We start from the raw sequence: 20,380 nt of genomic DNA, 5'->3' as shown, positions 1-20,380 counted from the left end.
CTAGGGGCCTTTACAATAAGCCCCAACCTGATAACCCATGCTCTCAACTTTAGTTCACCAAATATTCATATTATTAGTCCTTATGATTGAAGCATGATAGTATTTGTCTTTTTGTTCTTGACATTTCATTCAACACAAGCTCTTTCACCTAGTTGCATGCCTCACAACTTCATTCCTTCTGGCTCAGTAGTACATTGCATATATACACTATAGTTCCGCCTTCCATTCCTCAGCTGTTGTACCCTTACACCATCTCCATTCACAGTGGACTAGGAACACTGCCACCAGAAACACCAATGTGCAAATGTCCATGCATGCCCCCACACTCAGTTCCTCCAGTTACATACTAAGCAATGGGATTTCAGGATCATGCAGCAACCCCACCCCTACCCTCCTGTGGAACCATCACACTGCCTTCCAAGGGGCTGCACCTCTTATTTCCCCACCAACAGTGAATAGGTACATCTCTTTCTCCATTATCCCTAGCACTTGTTTCTCTCTGTTCATTTCTTTTTCTGGGGGGAGGGGGGTTGCATGGTCCAAGAATCGAACACAGGTCTCCTGCCTGAAAGACAGGCATTCTACCACTGAACCACCCATGCACCCTCTCTATTCATTTTTAAGCAATTTTATTTACACATCATATAATGCAACCTAAGCGTATAAACATGACTTTGCCACCGTATTCTATCTGAAGACATTTGCTTTCCTTCCACAAAGAATCCATACCCCTTTCCCAATTCCCATGTCTGTTGACATTTAGTTTTGTCATAATATCTTTGTTACATTCAGTGGAAGCAAATATGTAATACACTCTTAAATCACCCTATAATTATCCTTCTTTGTACTTTCCCAATTTAGTGAATTAGTCTGAGAGACCATGCAATAGCCCAGGTACAAGACAATGGTGATATATCAACAAAAGTAGTGGCAACTAGGATAGAGTAAAGGAAATTAATTTTCATGAAGACAGCTATGAAGAAATACAAAGCAAATACTAAACTCAAGAAGTTTAAAGTTTTCTTAGGGACTTTGCTCACTTGTAAAAACAATTTGACTCCCCATCCTTCGTAATCCTGATTCAGTAAGTATGGGGTGGTGCCTGGGAATCTGTTTTAAGCAATAACAACAACAAAGTCTCTAGATGATTCTGATGAGCAGCCAGGATTGGCATACATGGTCACAGAAAAATAAGAGTCTTGTAGTCATTGAGGAAGGCATCCTCTGTCAAAGTCGTGTTTATATTGCTGCTTTTCCACATAGGTAGGAAGAAAAGTCCTGAGACTCACCTACCCCATTCATTTCATATTTCCAACAGGAAAAAAAAAGAAAAAAATCTTAAGCCAACTTTCTTAGTAGCTTTGTGAACTAGAGCTCTGCAAACTCCAATATCATACTAATTGGACTTTATGAATACAAACTTTTGCAATTATTAAATAAGTAGTCCTTAATATAGATAAAATGAAAGTCTATCATTTACTGTTTTGTAAGCCTTGACATTTAGATGCAATTTTAAATAAAGTGCTGTCTTGACATCTTTCAGCTTCACAAGGCCCCAAAGCCACAACCACAAAAAATCTCCCCAGCTCACCAGATATAGCCTTACCCAGAGCAGGAAAGACTCCCCATCTGGCTAAGTCCTCTATCAGCCGGACCAGCTGCATTCCACCTGATCCTCAATCTAATGAGTTTCGCTTCCCTGCCAGCCTGTGAAAACAAGCCCTACCCTCTCATCCTCAGAAGCCTGCCTTCCACAGCTCCTTCTGGTTCCTTCTGCTCTGGAGCACAAACCCCGCATGGCCCTGTGTGGTGTGAAGGGTCCTTCTACCCTGCATTGTGAACATATGTGACTAATGAACTGCTGCCAGTCTCACCTGTCCAGGGTGGGGTGTCTGTGTTGGCCATCTCATTTCTATCTAGCGTGAGAGATCCCTTCTTCACCAGTGGGGTGAGCAGCAGTCATCAGCATGTCTTCTTATAAAAATTGAAGAAAGAACCTACATTTTGAGATCCACGTGAGGCCATCAAGGGAATCTCTGTAGTGTAAACCTGCTCTGGAGGAACCAGACTAGGTTCCTCTCAATGAATAATAATTGAAGGTAGCAGTGAGACGGGGCATGTGAAAAACACAACTATCATGAAAGTAAGTATGAATCTCCCTGTTATGAATTATTTCAATATATAGAAGTACTATGGTAATATATCAAACATTTATGACTCTTCTACCTTCCTGCCAAGTTTTGCTTCAGGATCCCTTCCTTTCATTTTTTAAAATGTGAAATACAACATATATACAAAGAAAAGAAAGAAAAAGCAATAATTTTCAAAGTACACTTTAACAAGTAGTTACATTACAGATCCCAGAGTTTGTCATGGGTTACTAGCCCACCGTTTTGTATTCTTCCTTCTAGCTGCTCCAAAACACTAGAGTCCAGAAGAAATATCAATATAGTGATTCAGCAGTCACACTCATTTGTTAAATCTCATTTTCTCTGTTATAACTCCCCCTTTTCCTTTGATCCCTCTCTCAGTCTTTACGGATCTTTAGGCAATCCATGTTCTGACATTATTTTTTTTATCACATAGTTGTATATTCATCATCATGAATGTTCTGACTTTTTCATGTTGAGAATGGGTATTGCCCTCATAGGTAAAGGGGATGTAATTAGATGATAAACTTGCAGGGGGCTGGTCCTTCTGGGCTTTAGGATTTGTCTGGCCTAGGAACCCTCTAGAACTTATAGGTTCCAGAAAAGCAAACTTAGCACATGAAACTTTTATAGTGTCTCAGTTCAAGCCCTAGGTGTTCTTAACAGTTAACAAGAGTGATGTTGGTTGCGACTTAGCAAACTGTGGCAGTTAGCACTATCTAACCGAAACTTGCATAAGAGTAGCCTCCAGAATAGCTCTCAACTCTATTTGATCTCTCTTAGCCACTGATGCCTTATTTCATTACACTTCTTTTCTCCCTTTAGGCTAGGAAGGTGCTGTTGATTCCGTAGTGCCAGGGTAAGAATAATCACCAGGAATCATGTCCGATGCTGCCAGGAAGACTTTCAACCCTGACTGTCATGTCCCACTTAGTAGGGAGGGTGGTGATCTTCCTTGCAGAGTTGGGCTTAGAGAGAAAGAGGCCATATCTGAGCAACAAAAGAAGCTTCTTGGAAACAACTCTTAGGCCTTGTTATAGGTAGTCTTAGCTTCTTCCCTACAGAAATAAGTTTCCTAAGGGCAAGCCTCAAAATCAAGGGCTTGGTCTAATTTCTTGGGAGTCTCCAATAGTTGAGAGGGTGTGCTGGTTTGAAAGGATGTATGCCCCCTAGAAAAGCTATGTTTTAATCAAAATCCCATTTCATAAAAGTAGAATAATCCTTGTTCAATACTGTATGTTTTTTTTTCAAATTTATTTATTAATTTAAAAAATTAAGAACAAACAAAAACATTAAAAATTAACATAAATACATAATTCTGTTCTACATATATATTCAGTAATTCTCAATATCATCACATAGTTGCATATTCATCATTTCTTAGAACATTTGCATCAATTCATAAAAAGAAATAAAAAAACAACAGAAAAAGAAATAAAACAATAACAGAAAAAAAGATTATACACACCATATCCCTTACCCCTCACTTTCATTTATCACTAGCATTTCAAACTAAATTTATTTTAACATTTGTTCCCCCTATTATTTATTTTTATTCCATATGTTCTACTCATTTCTTGACATGGTAGATAAAAGGAGCATCAGAGACAAGGTTTTCACAATCACACAATCACATTGTGACAGCTATATCATTATTCAATCTTCCTCAAGAAACATGGCTACTAGAACACAGCTCTACATTTTCAGGCAGTTCCCTCCAGCCTCTCCATTACATCTTGAATAACAAGATGATATCTACTTAATGCATAAGAATAACCTCCAGGACAACCTCTCAACTGTTTGGAATCTCTCAGCCATTGACCCTTTGTTCAAAGTTATTTTTTGATTGGCTCAATTCTTTGTGCATAATACTGCATAGAATGAAAACTAGAATGTGATCAACATATTAGATTTTCAACAACCGTGTATGTTGCTTACCTATATGCCAGTACTAACCTATTAATTTAATCTAGCTTTATATCACTGCTTAGCAAATTCATAATTCTGTGTACCCAGGTCACTTCACACTTCCACACTGTTATGCTACATAATTTCAATAGTAATTCTTTTTCAAAATCTTGACTCCCTGTTGAATTTTTAAAGGGCACGTGAAGTATTTCATTTCCATTATAAATCTTCTAATGCATAATCAAGATGCAGATGTTTCTAAAATGACTTTAGGATTGTTTCCTCTATATAAGAATATTAATGTCAAAGAAACAAATGATCACTGAAGACATGCCTCCAATTATGAATCCAGAAAGAATTTTCTATGGTATGAATTTTCACTTACCCTACAAATGCTGGTGGATGAATAAATCATTTTGCATGACTCTTCAAGAATATCATCTACAGCAGTAATTATCTGGGGCTTTCTAAAGAGGCTTTATAGTCTGGTAAGATCCTGTCAGGTGGAGCAATGGATGAAGACACTTCTACTTACATTAAATGTATATCATAAGTTCTCTCACATTGTATCATCAGATTATCTTATGAAATGCTTTGCTGTAAAGGTGACACTGATATTCTCTCCAGTATGACCTGGCCCATATTGAGGAAGTAGTCAGGATGACTAAAAACTCTCTTAGATTTATTGCAAATGTTTGTTCTTCAATGTGAGTTCTCTAGCATGTTTAAAGGATAATTCAAGGGTGGAAATCTCTTCCATATTCAAAACATTTATGGTACGAGTTCTCTCAAGTAATCTAATGTCTGTACTTTGAAGCCTTTCATATATGGCATTTATAGGGTTTCACTCCAGTTAGAATTCTCATGTTGTATAAGTTTACAAAATAAACTAGGATTTCCTCACCTATGTGATATTCTTATGGTACCTTTCTCTTGTGAATTTTCTCATGTTTTCTAAAGCCATAACACCTGGTGAAGCATTTACCACATAGCTGACATTCACAAGGTTTCTCTCCAGTGTGAATTCTCCCATGTTTTCTGAGAGAAGAACTTTCAATGAAGGCTTTCCCACACTGATGGCATTTATAGGGTTTCTCTCCAGTGTGAGTCCTTTCATGAACTCTCAAGGATGAAAAATCTCTATAGGCTTTCCCACATAGATTACATTCATAAGGTTTCTTTCCAGTGTGACTTCTCTTATGTCTTCTCAGGTGAGAATGTTGACCGAAGGCTTTTCCACATAGATTACATTCATAAAGTTTCTCTCCAGTATGAATTCTCTCATGTACTCTAAGGCTAGAGCACTGAGTGAAGGCTTTCCAACATACATGACATTCAATAGGTTTCTCCACAATGTGAATTCTCTGGCTGAAGTGGGGTTTCCTTTCCTTGTGAGTTAATACATGTTGAGCCGCTTTGGAACTGTGAGTAAACTCTTCAGGCAATTTGCTACATAAAATGCCTTTCTTTTGAGTATGAGAATTCTGCTTCTGAATTCTGCATTTGGAAAAATCCAACTCCTTCTTTCCACAGCTCCTCTCCTTGATATAACATGGAAGGTATATCTGTTCTACAGACCTGATATCCTACTGAGAGAAGATCACAGATATTCTCTAGCATCACATCTCTGAACAACTTTATCTGGGATGTGTCCAGCAGGGCCCACTATTCCTTGGTAAAATCTATAACTACATCTTTCAACTTTGTGAACTCCTAAAAGCATCAGAGACATTGGGGTTCAGAGAACGCCATCAGTGACTGCATTGTCAACAGCTTCAGCAGACAACTGTTTTCCTCTGTGTTTTCCTTCACAATTAGGTAAGCAGTGGATGCTGCAGCCCGAGCAGTCCCAGTGCCACGTGGCCGCCTCTGGGGTTCCTGCGGGAAGTGTCTCTCAATACTGTATGTTTGAAACTGTAATCAGATCGTCTCCCTGGGTGATGTGATTTAGTCAAGAGTGGTTGTTAAACTGGATTAGGTGACGACATGTCTCCACCCATTTGGGTGGGTCTTGATTAGTTTATTGGAGTCCTATAAAAGAGGAAATATGTTGGAGAATGGGAGATTTGGAGAGAGCAAAGAATGCTGCAGCACCACAAAGCAGAGAATCCATGAGCCAGCAACCTTTGGAGATGAAGAAGGAAAACACCTCCAGGGGAGCTTCATGAAACCAGAAGCCAGGAGAGAAAGCTAGCAGATGATGCTGTGTCCACCATATGCCCTTCCAGCTGAGAGAGAAGCCCTGACTGCGTTCGCCATGTGCCTTCTCACTTGAGAGAGAAGCCCTGAACTTCATCGGCCTTCTAGAACCAAGGTATCTTTCCCTGGATGGATGCCTTAGATTGGACATTTCTATAGACTTGTTTTAATTGGGACATTTTCTCGGCCTTAGAACTGTAAACTAGCAACTCATTAAATTCCCCCTTTTAAAAGTCATTCTGATTCTGGTATATTGCATTCCAGCAGCTAGCAAACTAGAACAAAGGGCATCCAGGGTTTTCAAGATGGGAAAGTCTAATAGTTGCATTTTTTTTTTTTATTCCTTCTGACCCTACAGGGACTCTTCTAATACTTTTTAATTATTAGCCCACCATAGTCTTAGATGTATCTGAGTATTACTTTAAGCTATACAGAATTACAAGGCCTCATTCCCATTCTCAACTCCAGGAGTTTGGGTTGTTTAAATGCGCTATCCAGACATGTTGATTTAGGCTGTGTGTTATAGAAAATTTAGGTTCTCGTCATAATGAACCTCTCTGCCTTTGGTCTTATATAGTAGGTGAAGGTCTAGATACATACACTATCATCTTTTACCCTATATTCTGATTTACCTTAGTCCCAGCCAGATTGGCTTTTTTTTTTACCTTTAATTAAAGGCTGATCTCGTTTTTGGTTCTTGAACTGTTATTGTCTGTACCTATGATAACTTTCAGGGTCATAGCATTCCATTTCAGGGTCTTAGGTGTCTAAGTTCCAGGTAAATACCAGCTATACACATGTAGCGCAGTGCCTCAAAATCTAGAGATACACTTATAACTTCAGAAGTAAGTGTGGCAGCTATAAGGGCTTACAATTTATGTTTCATAAGTATTTACTTAAAGAGACCTTACCATAATTGTTCTTTTGTTTCTGGCTTACTTTGCACAAGACATTGTCCCCAAGGTTTATTCAGTTCCTTGTGTGGCTCTTGACATTCTTCATTTCTGTAGCCAAACCATAGTCCATCAGATAAATATATCACAGTTCACCATTCTGCTTCTCAGTCATTGTACCCTTCAGTTCCCTCCATCTATTGGGCATCATAGGTGATGTCCAAAATAAAACCATGACTTACATCATCCTCACTTGGATGTACAAGCAGCAGAATTCTTAATTTAGACAATTAGACCCATAGAAGACAAAGAACCATCAAACACAGCCTCATCAGATATCAAATAAAAACTGCCCCTTATCACTTGTCCCTCCTCACCAATTAGTTGCCATGGTATTGCTGTGGTACTGTTGATGTCTTCCTGTTAACTATTGGCCATAGCATACATTTTAGCTTTCACCCTATACTTCCCTACTATTGACTCTTTGTCCAATATCAAACCTTTGAAATAGTTCACACAAGAATTTATTTATAATTGTAGATTTAATCAGTGGGATACATGGCAGTATACATCCTCTTTCAATCATATTCATCTTCCATATGGCAATGTTACTTATAATCCCACTAATTAGTTGCCATGACTTCTATCAGTTCCCTTGCATTTAAGTTCAACCTTATGGGGTAGCTTTTTCCCTATCTCTAGCTTCTGTATACCTCTAGGTCTGCTATACTCTATAGTATAAACTCTGAATTTACCTTTTTCAGAGTCACAACAGCAAAATCATACAGTATCTGCCCTTTTGTGTCTGACATTTCACTCAGCATTATGTCTTTAAGGTTCATGCATGTTGTTATATGCTTCAGGACCTCATTTCATCATACTGCTGCATAATATTCCATTGTATGCATATACCACATTTTGTTTATCCACTTGTCTGTTGATGGGCACTAGGATTGTTTCCATCTTTTGGCAACTGTGAATAATACTGCTATGAACATAGGTGTGCAAATGTTTGTGTTATTGCTTTCAGCTCTTCTGGTTATATTCCAAGTATTGGTATTGCAGTGTCATAGGACAACTCAATATTTTAGTTTTCTGAAGAATCGCCAAACTGTTTTCTACAGTGGCTGCACCATTATACATTTCCATTAAGTGTTCCATTTTACCACATCCTCTCCAGCATTTGTACTTTTCTGTTGTTTAATTGCAGCCATTCTTATAGGTGTGAGGTGATATTTCATTGTCATCTTGATTTGTGTTTCCATTATAGCTAATGAAAATGAACGTATTTTGGGGTGTTTTTTAGCCATTTATATTTGCTCTTTGAAAAAGTGTCTATTCATATCTTCTGCCCATTTTATAATTGGGTTGTTTGCTCTTTTGTTGTGGAGCTTGTTCTAGTCTGCTAGCTGCCAGAATGCAATATACCAGAAATGGAGTGGCTTTTAAAAAGCAGAATTTAATAAGTTGCTCATTTACAGTACTAAGGCCAAGAAAATGTCCCAATTAAAATGAGTCTATAGAAATTGTCCAATCTAAGGCATCCAGGGAAAGATATTTTGGTTCAAGAAGGCCCATGAAGTTCAGAGTTTCTCTCTCAAGTGAAAGGACACATGGCAAACACAGTCAGAGTTTCTCTCTCATCTGGAAAGGAACATGGTGAGCAAGGCATCATCTGCTAACTTTCTCTCCTGGCTTCCTGTTTCATAGAGCTCCCCAGGAGGCATTTTCCTTCTTCATCTCCAAAGGTCTCTGGCTTGTGGACTCGCATGGCTATGTCATTCTTCTCTGGCTCTCTCTGAATTGCTCTCATTCTCCTAAATGTTTCCTCTTTTATAGGACTCCAGAAGCTTCTCAAGACCCACCCAAATGGGTGGAGACATGTTGTCATCTAATCCAGTTTAACAACCACTCTTAATTAAATCACACCTCCAAGGAGATGATCTGATTACAGTTTCAGACATACAGTATTGAATAGGGTTTATTCTACCTTTATGAAATGGGATTTTGATTAAAACATGGTTTTTCTAGGGACATATATCCTTTTAAACCAGCACAGAGCTGTGTAATTTCTTTATGTACACAAGATATAAAGCCTTTATCTGATATGTTGTTTCCAAATATTTTCTCCCATTGAGTTGGCTACCTCTTCATCTTTTGACAAAGTCCTTTGAGGCACAGAAGCTCTTGATCTTAAGGAGTTCCCATTTATTTATTTTTGTTTTCACTGCTTGTGCTTTAGATTAAAGTTTAAAAAGCTACCTCTTATTACTAGATCTTGAAGATATTTCTCTACATTATCTTCTAGAAGTTTTATAGCATTGGTTCTTACATTTAGGTCTTTAATCTATTTTGAATTGATTTTTGTATAGAGTGTAAGGTAGGGGTCCTCTTTCATCCTTTTGGCTATTGATATCCAGCTCTCCATGCCCATTTATTTGACACAGTATTTTGTACCAGTTCAATGGATTTGGGAGCCTCATCAAAAACCAGTTGTCCATAGATTTGGAGGTCTATCTCGGCACTCTCAATTTGATTCCATTGGTTGATATTTCTATCTGCCAGTACTATGCTGTTTTGGTCACTGTGGCTTTATAGTAAGCTTTAAAGTCAAGTGTTAGTTATCACACTTTGCTCTTCTTTTTTAGGATGTCTTTAGCTATTCAGGGTCTTTTTACCTTCCAAATAAGTTTGATAACTAGCTTTTCCAACTCTTCAAAGTAGATTGTTGGGATTTTGATTGGTATTGCATTGAATCTGTAATTTGGATAGAATTGACATATTAACTGCATTCAACCTTTCTATACATGGCATGGAATGCCTATCTATTTAGGAAATTTTAAATTTCTTTTAGCAATGTTTTATAGTTTTCTGTGTACAAGTCTTGACATCACTGGTTGGACTTATTCTCATTTATTCCCTGATTCTTTTGGTCACTATTTTGAGTGGAATTTTTTCTGTGATTATCTTGTCAGATAGGTCATTACTTGCGTATAGAAACATTACTGATTTTTATACATTAATCTTGTATCCCACCACTTTGCTGAATTTATTCACTCAAATAGCTTTGTCATAGATTTCTCAGGGTTTTCTGAGTATAGGATCATGCCATCTGAAAATAATGTAAGTTTTACTCCTTCCTTTCTGATTTGGATGCCTTTTATTTCTTTCTCCTGCCTAATTGCTTAAGATAGGACTTCTAGTACAATGATGAATAATAGTGGTGACAATAGGCATCCTTGTCCCATTCCCAATCTTAGGGGGGATGCTTTCAATCTTTCTCCATTAGGTATGATGTTGCCTATAGGTTTTCATATATGCCCTTTGTCATATTGAGGAAGTTTCCTTTGATTCCTATTCTTTGAAGTGGTTTTAATCAGGAAAGGATGCTGAATGTTTTCATTTTCAATTTATATGATCATGAGATTTTTACCTTTCAATTTGTTAATGTGCTATATTATTTTGATTGATTTTTCTTGTGTGGAATCACCCCTTGTATCCTGGAATAAACCCTACTTGATCATGATGTGTAATTATTTTAATGTATCTTTGGATTTGATTTGCTAGTATTTTGTTGAGAATTTTTGCATTTTTTTTGCATTTTTTCAACTACAGGAAAATTGGCCTGTAGCTTTCCTTTCTTGCACTGTCTTTTTATCTGGTTTTGGTATTAGAGTGAAATTAGCTTTGTAAAATAAGTTAGGTAGTATTCCTTTTTCCTCGATTTTTGGGAAGATTTTTTGCAGAATTCGTGTTAGTTCTTTTTGGAACGTTTGATCAAATTCCCCTGGGAAGCTGTCTGGGGTTTTCTTTGAGGGAAGATATTTGATGACTAATTGAATCTGCTTATTTGTAATTGGTTGTTTCTTCTATTTCTTTTGAGTCAGTGTAGGTAGTTCACATGTTTTTAGGAATTTGCCTATTTCATCTAAGTTGTCTAGTTTGTTAGCATATAGTTGTTCATAGTATTCTCTTCTGAGTTTTAAAATTGCTTCAAGATCCATGGTAACAATACCCCCCTCTCATGTCTGATTTTTTTTGTTTGCATCCTCTCTCTCCTTTCTCTCTGTCAGTCTAGCTAGGGGTCCATCAATTTTATTGATTTTCTCAAAGAATAACTTTTGGTTTTATGGATTCTATTTTTTTTTTAATTCTCCAGTTTGTTTATTTATACTTAAATCTTTGTTATTTGTCTTCTTCTATTTGCTTTGGGGTTAATTTGCTGTCTTTCTCTAATTTCTCCAGGTGAGCAGATAAATTCTCTATTTTTGCTCATTCTTGTTTTTTAATAAAGGCATTTAGGGAAAAATTTCCCTCTCAGCACTGCCTTTGCCACATTCCATAAGTTCTGATATGTTGTATTCTTATTATTATTCATCTGTAGATATTTGCCAATTTATCTAGCAATTTCTTCTTTGACCCACTGAGTATTTAAGAGTATATGGTTTGATCTCTATATATTTGTGAAAGTTCTGGTTCTTTGATTATTATTAATTTCCAGCTTCATTCTTTTGTGATCAAACAAAGTGTTTTGAATAATTTCAATCTTTTTTTAAATTTATAAAGACCTGTTTTGTTCTCCAGCATATGACCTATCCTGGAGAGCATTCCATGTGTACTACAGAAGAATGCATATCTTGCTTTTTTTGGATGTAATGATCTCTATATGTCTACCAAGGCTAATTCATTTATTCCATTGTTTAGATTCTCTATTCCCTTGTTGTTCCTTTTTCTGGTTGTTCTATCTGTAGTGTAGAGTGGTATAAGGAAGACTCCCACTATTATTGTTGAAACATCTATAGCTCCCTCCAGTTTTGCCAATGTTTACTTCATATACTTAAGAGCTCCTTGATTGGGAGCATAATATTTATGACTGTTATTTCATCTTGGTGAATTGTCTCTTTTATTAATATGTAATGTCCTTCTTTGTCTCTTATGACATCTTTACATTTAAAGTCTTTTATCTGATATTAGTATAGTTCCTCCTGCTTTCCTTTGTTAACAGCTTGCATTGAACATCTTTTTCCTTCTTTTCACTTTCAATATATTTGTTTCCTTGGATCTAAGATGGGTCTCTTGTAATAAGCATATAGATGGATTATATTTTTAAATTCATTTTGCCAATCTACATCTTTTAATTGGTGAGTTTAGCCCATTAACATCAAAATTATTACTGTAGAAGCAGTTCTTGAATCTACCATCTTATCTTTTGGTTTATAGTAGTCAGATCTATGTATTCTTTTCCTTTTCTCTCTTTTTATCCTTTAAATTACCCTTACTGGTACTCTTCAATTCTGTGCCCCTTCCAGAACCCAACCCCTGCCTTTTTTTTCTTTTTTTCCAGCTAACAGGAATCCCTTTAGTATTTTTTGTAGAGCTGATCTCTTGTTGATTAGTTCTCTTAGTTTTTGTCTTTGAAGATTTTAATCTCTCCTTCTCTTTTGAAGGATAACTTGGTTGGATAAAGAATTCTTGACTTGATGCCTCTCTTGTTCAGGATCTTAAATAAATTATACTACTGCCTTCTTGCTTCCATGGTGTCTATTGAGTAGTCTGAACTCAGTCTCATGTGGTTTCCCTTGCATGTAGTAGATCGCTTGTCTCTTGCTGCTCTCAGGACTTTCTGCTTCTCTTCAACACTTGACAGTTTGATTAGTATCTTGGAGTAGGCCTATTGGATTTATTCTATTTGAAGTTTATTGGGCATCTTTGATTTGCATCTTTTGTCTTTTATAGGAGTTGGGAAATTTCCCCTGATTATATCTTCAACTAACCATCCTAGCCCTTCACTCTTCTCTTCTCCTTCTGGGGCACCAGTGGTTCTTATTGTGCCTCTTTTGTTGTCCATCATTTCCCTAAGATCCAGTTCTGTTTTTCCCATCTTCTTGTCATTTATAATTTTGTGTGTTCTAGCTCTATTGATCTGTCTTCTAGCTCACTTGTTCTTTCTTCTGTTTCTTCAACTCTGCTGTCATGTGTCTCTAGTATATTTCTAATTTGGTCTACTATGTCTTTTGTCTCTGTGAGATCTGCCATTTTTCTACTTAGTCTTTGAGTTCTTTCTTTTCTAGTGTTTTCCTGATATCCTTTATTTTATTTTATCCTTTTTTATTTTATACGTTATTTGAGTAGCTATTCCATATTCTCTGTCCCCTCGGGTGTTTGATTTGGTCATTTGACTGGACCACTTCTGCCTGGATCTTCATGTGTTTTGTGATTTTCCATTGTGTTTGGGGCATTTGATTAGATTAATAAGGTTATTTTGCAAGTTCATTTCCTTCACTTGTCTAAAGTTTTGTATTTACTTGGTTTTGTATTGAAGGTTCCCTTTTGCATTTAGTTTGTCAGTAATTCCCGGAAAAACCAAGGCCTGAATCTCATGTAGGGGGTACAATTTTACTTGAGGGTTTATTAAAAGCTATTCAGGGATGCGTGGGAGTTCAGGGGCAGAATGCCCACCCAGGGAGCCCCATGTTTGAGTCCTGGCCCATGCACCTCCAAAAACAGATAAAATAAAAAATTGCAGTAATAAAAAATGCCTCAGCATTAGTAGGCACTGTAGTCAGAAGGAGACACCCCAAGATATATTGGGTAAGAACTCAGACTGCTGCCTACAGAAGAGAGAAAATTAAAAAACGAATAAAAATAAGAGTAAATACACACACACACACCAGAATGGCCATTATCAACAAAACAGAAAATGACAAGTGCTGGAGAGGATGTGGAGAAACAGGCACACTTATTCATTGTTGGTGGGAATGCCAAATGGTGCAACCGCTATGGAAGGCAGTTTAGCGGTTCCTCAAAAAGCTGAATATAGAATTGCCATATGACCTGGCAATACCATTGCTAAGTGTCTACTCAAAGGACATAAGGGCAAAGACACAAATGGACATTTGCACACCAATGTTTATAGCAGCATTGTTTACAATTGCAAAGAGATGGAAACAGCCAAAATGTCCTTCAACAGATGAGTGGTTAAACAAACTGTGGTATATACATATGATGGAATATTATGCAGCTTTAAAACAGAATAAAGTTATGAAGTATGTAACAACATGGATGGACCTTGAGAACATTATACTGCGTGAGACTAGCCAAAAACAAAAGGACAAATACTGTATGGTCTCACTGATATGAACTGACATTAGTGAATAAACTTGGAGTATTTCATTGGTAACAGAGACCATCAGGAGATAGAAATAGGGTAAGATATTGGATAATTGGAGCTGAAGGGATACAGATTGTGCAACAGGACTGAATATAAAAACTCAGAAATGGACAGCACAATACTACCTAACTGTAATACAATTATGTTAAACACTGAATGAAGCTACATGTGAGGATGATAGAGGGAGGAAGGCTGGGGGCATAAATGAAATCAGAAAGAAAGATAGATGTTAAAGATTGAGATGGTATAATCTAGTAATGCCTAGAGTGTATAATAATAGAGACTAAATGTACAAATTTTAAAAATGTTTTTGCATGAGGAAGAACAAAGGAATGTCATTACTGCAGGGTGCTGAAAATAGATGGTATTTAATATTTTAAAATGTCACCTTATGTGTGAGACTAAAGGAAAAAATGTTTATTTGGTACAAATGTATATTTTGACTAGTGCATTTCCTAATATAACTTATGTAGATAGTTTGATTGAACACCATAAGTACTTGGAATCTCAGGTAGGACATGAGATTTTGTTGGTTTGCCCAGAGTGATGTCCCGATGAATCCCAGAGTGATTCGATCAGTGAGTGGAAAAGTATTTGCAAAGCCCCCTTCGGGGAATGGTGAGAATGGGGAGAAATTCAACTTTTCCAAGTTGAATACTTGATATTCTCACAAGCAGTGTGGACAACCAAAGCTATAGGCTGAGCCCCCAGTCTTGGGTTTGTTCATATGAAACTTAACCACAAAGGATAGGTTAAGTCTACTTAAAATTTAGGCCTAAGAGTCACCCACAAGAGAGCCTCTTTTGTTGCTCAAATGTGGCCTCTCTTTCCAGCCAACACAACAAGCAATCTCACCACCCTCCCCCTGTCTACGTAGGACATGACTCCAGGGGTATGGGCATTCCTGGCAGCGTGGGACAGAAATCCTAGAATGAACTGAGACTCAGCATCAAGGGATTGAGAAAAGCTCTAGAATGAACTGAGACTTAGCATCAAGGGATTAAGAAAACCTTCTCAACCAAAAGGGGGAAGAGGGAAATGAGACAAAGTGTCAATGGCTGAGAGATTCCAAACAGAGTTGAGAGGTTATCCTGGAGGTTATTCTTACGCATTGAGTAGATATCACCTTGTTATTCAAGATGTAATGGAGAGGGTGGAGGGAACTGCCTGAAAATATAGAGCTGTGTTCCAGTAGCCATGTTTCTTGAGGATGATTGAATAATGATATAGATTTCACAGTGTGACTGTGTGATTGTGAAAACCTTGTGTCTGATGATCCTTTTATCTACCTTGTCAACAAAGGAGTAGAACATATGGAATAAAAATAAATAATAGGGAAACAAATGTTAAAATAAATTTAGTTTGAAATGCTAGTGATAAATGAAAGCAAGGGATAAGGGGTATGGTATGTATAATTCTTTTTTTCTCTGTTTTCATTTTATTTCTTTTCTATTGTCTTTTTATTTCTTTTTCTGAATAGATGCAAATGTTCTAAGAAATGATGAATATGCAACTAAGTGATGATATTGTGAATTACTGATTATCTATGTTAATGTTATATTTCATTTGTTAATTTTTTTAAATTAATAAATAAATTAAAAAAGAGTAAATATACATAATATATAAATGAAAATAAAAAATAGCATGACTGAAAAATATATTAGGGTGGGCCACAGTGGCTCAGCAGGCAAAGTTCTTGCCTGCTATGCCGGAGACCTGGGGTTCACTTCCCGGTTCCTGCCCATGTAAAAAAAAAACAAAACTAGGCAGATGGGGAGTTTGCCATTTTGCACTTACCACTTAGTCACAGCAGGTGGCACTCCTGAAGCACCTCATCCCCTCAGGCCTGCCCCTTTTTGCCTTCTGGGAAGATGGCATGCATGCAGGGGGAGCCAATCACAGTGCCTGGCAGAGTAGCTGATCTCAGTGTCTGGCGTCCAGCAGACCCACTGTTCACTATGCCTGATGGGATGGCCATTCTCAGCACCTGGCAGGGCAACTGATCCCAGTGCCCAGGGTTGCAGCTTTGTGCGGTGGACGACTAGGCATGCCTCTGGGTTCCCCATGGGTGCTGCTGGCTTCAGAGCCAAATACAAGTTTTACCCAGCCAGCAGCAGGGGCAGGCTGGAGCAGAGGAATAGTCGGCTTCCTCGGGTCTGCACTGCCCACCCACCCCTAGTGTGGATCGTGGCCCATTAGACCCACCCTGCTCTCCCTGTCCTGATCGCCCAACATCTCTTCTCCCTGAGAAATATTGAAGATCCTCTCTCACCCTCTGGGGCTGCAGTTCTGGTTGTTTTTAACCCCGTGCCCTATCTTGTTCTATAGAGCAGGGGTGAATCCAGCCTACTCTACTCCACCGTCTTACCCAGAAACCTTCCTTTCCTTTATAAAAAAAGGAATACAATATTTAAAATTAATTGCTCTTTGTAACCTTCTATAATTCCATTCCCATCCTTTCTCCAGAGGTAACCGCTGTCTTGAAGACGACATGGGTTTATATCCATAAACTATAGAAAGCACTATTTTGTGTGATTTCAAAGTATTTTTCTAGTTCATGATGTTTTTGAGATGCTTTTGTGTTAATTTATGAAGCTCTAAATTCATTTTCACTCCTGTCTAGTATACCAGTGTATACATATTAAACAATTCATTTTTCTCTTTGAAAAAAATACTTGCCTTGCTTTTAGTCTGCTGGAAATCCAATATTCTGGTAATATAAGTAATGCTGCAGTTACTATCCTTGAACATTTTTTCTTACACACATTAATGAGAGATTCGTTAGGTTATGTATTTTGGGCTGGAAGGAACGCACACATTTATATTTACTAGTTATTACCAAATTACTGTCAGGCATGATTGTATCTCTGTATCGTGCAGCAGTAATAATACTGTTTCTTTTGGAAGAAAGATCAGAGATGTGACAGATATAAATGGCCCATCAATTTTTATTGTGCTTTAAGTTTATGGGTTTTATATATAAGAGAGCAAATTGAGAGATAACCAAATATGAGATTTACCTTTACTCACTTAAAAAAATTTTGCTTCCTATTTCCTTTTTTGTTGACAGGGCATAATAAATAAATTGTTGATTTTTGAAATTGTATCAGGCACTGAGCTAAAATTTACACTTACTTATATGACCCTTGTAACAATCCAAGCGGTGGGTCTGGTTGAGTTAAAAGGTGACAAAAGTGAAGCTCAGAGAAAGTTAAATAAATTGCTCAAGATGACACACATGTTAGTTTCAGAGCCAAGACTAAAATCTTGGGCTGTCTGACTCTGAGCTCTGTGTCCTTCACTACTGTGCAGGAAACTCAGCTAGCTAGCAGATTTTAGAGACATTTTTAGAAATCGGAGCTGCCCCATTTTGGCTGAAGAATTTGAATCTAGTTTATTGAAATCTTTGTATTCGATCACTTCAAATGCTGCCTGCATGATGCAGTACCCTTTTGCTGAGTACTTACTATGTGCTAGGTACTCTGCTAAGAACTTTATATGTATCTTATTGAAACTAGTCTTCAAAACAATTTCATGATGCTGTCATATAAAAAATAAAAAGAAAATTATACCAGGAAATGTAGAAAAATGAAGCCTAACGTTGAGTTCTTACTAAATTGGATGGAAGGACTCTGCTTCTTTCCATGGATAACTGCTGTAAGAAGTTAGTAGAGCAACTCCATTGTTATTATGCAGGTAATTCATGTATTCAGTGAACAATTCTTGAGCTTTTACCTGTGGTGTGTGTGGTGTTTGAAACATGAATGAAGTATTGTATTGTGGTGATTTGAGGCTGTATGTACCTGAAAAAACATGACTTTAAATTTAAGCAATTCCTGTGGGTGCGGACCCATTGTTGGCAGGACCTTTTGATGAGGTCACTTCAGTAAAGAAGGTGTGGCCCACCTCAAGCAAGAGGAGTCTTAATCCTATTACTGGTGTCCATTATAAGAGAATGAAATTCAGACAGAGAGAGAGAGAGAGAGAAAGCCAGGGAAGCCAGAAGCTGAGATCAAGGAAACCTGGAAGGAAGGGAGAGAACAGCAGATGCTTTGCCATGTGACAGAGGAGCCAGGGTTGCAGGCAGCAGTGCCAGAATACTGGCCTTCGAGAAGAAAGCATCAGCTTGATGACACCTTGATTTGGAGTTTCTCTTAGCCTCAAAACGATGAGCGAATGAGTTCCCATTGCTTAAGCCAATCCATTTCATTTGTTTGAGCAGTCTAGGAAACTAAAACAGGTATGAACTCGTACAAGATATTTTAATAGAGTTGATAAATCCTGAGTCCTTAGAGTCAACTCTAAGAGAAAGAACAAGGTACTGAGAGAGTTGTGGGAACAACAAGGATCTCAGTCTTACTGGGGAAGTCAGGGAAAGCTTTATAAACATAGGGAGTCTTGGGCAAGAAATTGAAAGTATTGTGCCAAAGGGTTATGGAAACATACCACAGCATTTTATGGTGCAGGTATTTTAAAGCATTTCTTAGGGAACAACTTACTGCATGCAATCCCCTACTCTCTCATTGTCCCACAGCTTTGGCCAAATGCCAGATTGCCTACACCATGGCCAGTGTTCAAGTAGAAAGGGGTTCTAACCCCATAACTCTCTACATTTTTATAGGGTCAGAGGAGCAGAGGAAATCCTTGTGACTATATAACAATATTTGTTATAACTATATCAAAGTGGCTGGGGAAATGACTGTATTAGACAGAGGTGCCTCTGAAGCCCAGCAGCAGCTATCATTAGGTTTCTTTTGAGTTGACTCAGAGCTGCTGAGCCAGCTCTCTACTCCTAGGGGAGGGAGCAAGCCTGAAGGTCCATTGAGATCTATCCTGCAATGGAGGAATGGGAGTTTAGAGGGGTTCAAAGGGCCTTCCTGATAGAGGGGAAGTCATGTAACAAGAGTATAAGGGGAACTGCAAGTGCTTTGTCATGTCTAAAGTATATGGCATGAGGTTAGAGAGGAATAGGCAGCTGAAGGTAAAGGGGCATGTAGAAAGGTCATCCTGTAGAAGCATATCCAGAAGGCGATATATGCCTTATTAAAGTATTTGGAATTTACCCTTTAGGTCAGTGGATCCTCTTGTGTAGTCTACATCAATGACATGAGCTAGGGTGGGCTCTGGTAAACTGGAGCTCAGGGCATCCCCAGCCCACCAGAAGTAGGTGGTATTTGGCTTCATATTGTTGCCATGTGGAAATTTGTGTCTAGTGTCACTAAAGCTTTGGGCTTTTCAAGAGGAGCCAGAAATCTGGATTGGTGTGCAAAATATCCCAATAATAAATGTTGAAAACTAATTCACCTTTACTTTAGTCTTGAATGTATGGACTAAACAGACTGGATTTGTCTTTGTTTCTGATCCCTGTGTAGGATTGAAGAGGTCATGTGGTATTTTAAGAGAGAGGCTGACGAGCTCAGTTTTGCCTTTTATTTTGGTAAAAATGAACAGAATAGATAGAAGGAGGCTAAATATAGTCAAGAAGAGCAATTTTGAAGCTTTTAAATTGAAAACTGAGCAGCTCAACTAAAACAAAGGCAGCAGGGATAAACTTGAGGGATGTTTAGGAGAGAGATTTGACAGGAATTGATGACCAATGGAATGTAGATATTGAAGAAAAAGAACTTTTAAATTTCCAATTTGGATGACTAGTTAAGCAATCTTTCCAGAGTCCAAATAGGAAGTGAAGGATCAATGCTGGTTCTTTTTGTATATAGTGAGTTTGAAGTGTCTGTGGGACTTTCAAATGAAAACCCTATAGACAATTGGATGAATTCTGAAGTGCAGGAAAGAAATCCAGCTTGGAAATATAGTACATATTGGGAGTCATCAGTGAAAGGCTCATAGTCATTCTTTCAATAAATATAAATATTTTTCCTCAATGTGCCATGCCAGTCCTTATGCTGTGGATCCAGTGGTTAACTAGACACAGTTGGTCTCTGTGCTTACAAAATCTGCAGTATAGTGAAGCAGGCAGACAGAAAAACAAGAAAGCATACACATATAATATATATAAATTATGATAAATGTTAAAGAGGAAATACAGTCCATATGAAGAC

The 20,380-nt window shown here is 37.7% G+C and overlaps 1 long non-coding RNA gene across 4 annotated transcripts in view; it reads right to left on the bottom strand.

Annotated features, from left to right (window-relative positions):
* LOC143691684 (uncharacterized) overlaps window positions 1-20,380 on the bottom strand; it is a 212,407-nt gene that overhangs the window by 48,858 nt on the left and 143,169 nt on the right. The gene's annotated exons all lie outside the window — the stretch shown is intronic.

Source organism: Tamandua tetradactyla, chromosome 7 (genome assembly GCF_023851605.1).
Source record: "Tamandua tetradactyla isolate mTamTet1 chromosome 7, mTamTet1.pri, whole genome shotgun sequence".
Classification (NCBI taxonomy): domain Eukaryota; kingdom Metazoa; phylum Chordata; class Mammalia; order Pilosa; family Myrmecophagidae; genus Tamandua; species Tamandua tetradactyla.
The sequence above is the reverse complement of the archived record's forward strand: the minus strand, read 5'-3'. Positions and strand labels throughout refer to the sequence as shown.